This window comes from Gekko japonicus, unplaced genomic scaffold, assembly GCF_001447785.1.
Source record: "Gekko japonicus isolate JY-2015 unplaced genomic scaffold, Gekko_japonicus_V1.1 scaffold2712, whole genome shotgun sequence".
In the NCBI taxonomy this organism is placed as follows: Eukaryota; Metazoa; Chordata; class Lepidosauria; order Squamata; family Gekkonidae; genus Gekko; species Gekko japonicus.
In genome coordinates, this window is record NW_015169868.1 from 205,486 (window position 1) to 210,789 (window position 5,304).

Sequence of the window (5,304 nt, forward strand, 5' to 3'; positions counted from 1 at the left end):
ACGGAGCGTGCCAGAGGTCGTGCGGGAGTGTCGGCAGAGGGGCGCTCGGGGTGACGTCAACCCCGCCCCCTGCCATTCTGAGGTCCTCTTCTACCCCGTCTTTTCCAAACCCTCGCCTCCAGAGCCACGCCGCTCCTCACGGGGCCCACTCACGTCGTGCCACAACGGCCACTGGGGGCGCCACCCCCAAGACCAAGGAGGAACGCGACAGAGCCACAATATACAAAATGATGATAAGAGGCAAAGAGCCGCATTAATTTTGGCCGGGAGCCGCATGCGGCTCTAGAGCCACGTGTTCGCCACCCCTGACATAGACTATCATGTGTACATCATGTAAGTTAAAATTTGTTGGTATAATATTCAATAAAAACAATTCTGGTATAAATAGTACATTTGTGTCCAGCATTTTTTGTAATATTTCATGTATCCATATCCAATATTTTTTCACAACATCACATGTCCACCACATATGGTAAAAAGAACTAGTTTTGGATTTACATTTCCAACATACATTAGACATATTTGGGTACCATTTGGCTAAGTTCTCAGGTGTCATGTGCTATCTATAAAATATTTTATATACATTTTCTTTATAAGACACAGCTTTAGTAAGTTTTACATTGACTTTCCATATCTTTTCCCATTGTTCTAGATGTATATTATGACTTATATTTTGTGCCCATTTAACCATTACTTCTTTTACCACCTCATCTTGCATTTTCATTTCTAACAAAACCCCATAAAACAGTCTTATATGCTTCCCTTCAGTAGACCATACATTTTATCTAATTCTAATGGTACATTGTATAACCCCACACTTTTATCTTTCGCAAATCTGGAGTCAAGTTGTGCTTTTTCCCACCAGTTCAGGTTGACGCTTTTTTCCCTTCATTGTACTTGCCGGATTAAATTGTCTTGATCATCTAGCAAGTCTTGATATCTCCACATATGTTCTTTGAAAAATGTCATTGGGTTTATGAATGCTTCTAATGGAGAGATCCATTTTGGTGTCTTATTATAATACTGTTTTTGGGTTTGTTCCCACACCTTGAGTAATAATGCTCTAAGTATATGTTGTTTAAAGTATTTATGATTGCTAGTTTTCCCATACCACACAAAGGTATGGGAAACCCATTTTTAAGTCATGGCATTCTAGTTTCAAAAGTCTTGTATCTTCCAATGTGATCCTTTCATCCACGGAAGGGCTGCCGCTTTGTAATACAGCCGCCAGTATGGTAATGCGAATCCATCTCTTTCTTTAACATCTTGTAATAATTTTAATTCTTGTTTTTTTGCCTTCCCCTATAAATTGACTTATCAGCTTTTCTAATTCTTTAAAATAGTTTTGGGTTTTTATTATTGGAATTGTCTGAAACAAGAAGATCACTCTTGGTAAAATATTCATCTTTACTGTCGCTATTCTTCCCATAAATGATAGTTGTAGACCCTGCAAGGTAGGTTAGGCCGAAAGAGAGGGGCTGGCGCAAAAGCCTCAGAGTGAGCCTCGTGGCCCAGAGACGAAGATGTGCCCTTCCGCTGACCCTCGTGGGTCAGAAGAGCTAGTTTTGAGGCAAGCTGCACCTTAGTAGGCTTGCCAACCTCCAGGTGGTGGCTGGAGATCTCCTGCTATGGCAACTGACCTCCAGGTGGCAGAGATCAGTTCTCCTGGGGAAAACGGCCACTTTGGAAGTCGGACTCTATGGCATTAGGCCCGAAGCCCCGCCCTCCTCAGGCTCCACCCCCAAAACCCCCAGTTATTCCCCAATCTGGAGCTGGAAACCCAACGCTCAAGAGACCAACAAGATTTCCGGGGGATGACCAAGGGAGCTTTGACTCTGGAAAGCTGATACCCCGGAAACCTGGTTGGTCTCTACGGTGTTTCTGGAACGGAATCTAGCGGTTTGTCTGCATCCATTCCTGACCAAAGTTCCCTCTCTGCTGTGGGACTGGGACACAAGGCCTTTCCCCCTCTGCCACTCTGAGTTTCAGAAGGCAATTGTTCGTCTCTCCTCTCTGGAAGGACAGGAAGCTCAGTCGATTGCCAGCCATACTTACGCAAATAACTCGGCTTGCGAGGTCGCTGAGGCATTTGGTGTTAAGAATCTCCAGGTGACTCCAGGAGATTTCCCAGAAGGCCTTTCAGGAAGGGCTCCCAGGATGCCCTGGGACCTGGGCGGACGAGGACAAAAGCGGTGGAGAGCAATGCTCCCTCTAAGCTGTAGAGTCTCGAGCAAAAATTCAAATTTCAGTGCTACTAGCATTAAAGTTGTGAGAGGGCGATTCGGATGCTGCATAAATCAGTTTGTTCTGGAGCCCTCCTTCCAAGAGACCAAGAGGCACGGCCTCAGTTTGAGAAGGGGTGTCAGGGGTCTGCCCCTCCTGGCAGGAAGACCTCAGCAGGACAATGGTGGCAGCCAATGTTCCCTCTAAGCTGTGGAGTCTTGTGAGCAAGAATTCTACTTTGTGAGCGACTGGCATTAAAGTTGTGAGCCAGCGATTGGGCTCCTGCATAAATCAGTTTGCTCTCTAGAGCCCTCCTTCCTGAGCTAAGACAAAAAAGGGTGAGCCGGAGGCTCAAAAACTGTGAGCCAGCTCACACTAACTCAGCTTAGAGGGAATACTGGTGGCAGCGTACCCTAGTGGGCGGAGGTAGAATAGCACCCTCCGGGAATCGGTGCAAGCCACAGAGGGTGGCTGGCAGAACCAGGATCCGTAAGTCAAAGTGGACCTGTTTCGTCACAGGGACCTTGGGCACAAAAATTCTACTTTGTGAGCGACTAGCTTTAAAGTGTGAGCGAGCCTACACTGGACTATCGCATGAACCTAGCCTACCTCACAAGGCTGTTGTGAAGATGAGATGGGACAAGAAAACAACGGCATGAGTCCTTGCAAACGAATCCAGGAGAGGATTATTATAAACATCTTTTATATTGCCTGTAATTGAAATAAGGCCATTACCTATAGGGATGACACGAAGTCGGAACAAACAGCCTCTTCCAGTCCCTCCCTTCCCCTGAGGCAGAGCGGAAAAAGCCCTCACTGCAGGGAGGTGTGAGAAACAGAATAAAGTTTTGGCAAGAAACACATATTAATTGTATTGCTATACCAATATAATCTATACCTGATCCATATATGTCCTTAAACAGAAATAATCAAAATGTGAGCAGCTGCTATTCTGCTGATGCTAGGAAAAGACACCAGGGCAAAGGTCGGGCCAAATGGAGAGTCACAGCCGGGTGAGAATGTTGGGTTGGCAAGACAAAATAATCAGCTGCAGGATGAACAGCAATAAATAATCCATATGAGCTTTCTCCCTGGAACTCAAGAGGGTTAGCTAAGGAAAAGAACATTCCTTGGCCTTGAACCAATTAAAAGTGGCTGACAGGTGTGTTGGACCACGCCAAGGAACAGGGGGGACACCTGGTGAAAGACTGGCCTCGGATTCCACGACACTGATGAATACTTAAGTTTAATGACTTAGAAGAATGCATTAAACAGCAAATATCTGTAACCTTATTTGGAATTACTAAGTGTATGTATGGGGAGGGTTGTCATGTGTCCTTTTTAGCGCGCTCGGATTAGTCTACCCCTCGGCTGGCATACCAATACCAGACTGAGGGAGGGTCTTTGTTATTTTCCGGTCCGTGGAGAGGTATATAAGGAGGTGCTTTAGAAATAATTGGTGTGCTTGCTTGCCTGATTGCTCCACACCCTCTTGCAAGAGTATATTAATAAAAATTCTTCCGCTTCGCCGAAAAAGGCCAGCTTCAGTAATTTTTGGTAAGGTATTAACCGTTTCTCTCACTGACAGTGACACAGAGATAGGAATGTGGATGTTTGCTGTGTTCCTCTCCATTCCTGCACTCCATTCTGACCCTATGTGACCCACATAGATTGATAGCCCTGTGTTTTGGGCAATGCAAGGTGGGGGAGTGAAGTTGCCTTTCTTATTTCTTCTTCAGCAAAGCTGTACTGATGGAAGAGAAAGTAGGTGGTTTTTGCCCCTCTCATTCCTGTTACATCCTACAATAAATAATATTTATACCTGTGTTTGGGCCTTCATAGTATAGATTTTTTGAAAGGCCTTCTGTGAATAAAAGGTTCTGGTTCTGCTATATGCTGTTACTCAGTTTTTGTCTTACTGTTATGCAACTCTGTGTCCAGTTCCAAGAACTGGTCTGGACAAGCAGCCCAGGCCATAAAAATTCTTCGCTTCACCGAAAAAGGCCTGGCTTCAGTCATTTTGGGGAAGGTTTTAACCGTTTCTCTCAGAGGGAGGGGGACTGAAAGGGAAGAGGAAGAGAAAGAGCCGCTCGGTTCAAAACCACTGCAGCAGCAAGAGAGAAGCAGCCGCAGTCTCCCTCCACCTCATCTGCTGCCAGACCCAGATGGATGGACCCTCCGTGGCTCACTCAGGGGGGCTCCTCGGGAGTAATCTTGACCTGGGTGGCCCTCCCGGAGTCCCCCCTGCTGCCTTGCTCATTGGATCTCTCCTCTCTTGAATCAGTGGATGGAGAGCCAGTTGGGTGCAGTGGTTAAGTGCGGGGACTCTAATCTAGGAGAACTGGGTTCGATTCCCCACTCCTCCACTTGCACCTGCTGGATGACCCTGGGCAAGCCGTAGTTCTGATAAGAGCTGTCCTTGAAAAAGAGCCGTTTCTGTCAAGAGCTCTCCCAGCCCCCCCAGCCCTACCTCACAGGGTGTCTGTGGTGGGGAGGGGGAGGGAAAAGGCGATTGCGAGCCTCCTCTTCTTCATCATCACCACCCACCTTGAGCTGAGTCCCCGCGAGAAAGGCTGACTCCATGGAACGGCCGATAAAACAATGATCAAGACCGCCCCCCCCCCCACCTGCCCGCAGCTGCCCCCTGCTGATCCGTAACCGGTCGGTCAAGATAAAGGGCGACAGAGAGAGACCGAGTGGACTCCGCAGCCTCCCGAGGGACCGGCCGGAATTAGAATTAGATAAAATGTATGGTCTACTGAAGGGAAGCATATAAGCAGAAGCTGCGGGGCGCTTCAATGCGTGTCCAGCGCTGCGTGGGTTAAAGGGAAGACGCGGCTTCCTGGAGAAGCCGAGCCGGGGGTAGGGTGGGTGGGAGAGACGCCTCTAAAGGGTCGAAAAGAGGAAGCGCTTCAGAGGCGCAGCAGCAGCAGCAGGGAAAAGCCTCGTGGACGGAGCTGGACAAGGTTTCCTCGCAAGTAAGTCAGAGGAGGGGGGGAGAATAAGGTCTCAGATCTCGGAAGAAGGGAGGAAGGCGGCGGTTTCAGCATCGGGTTTTCTCCACTCTGTAAATGGGTGGGT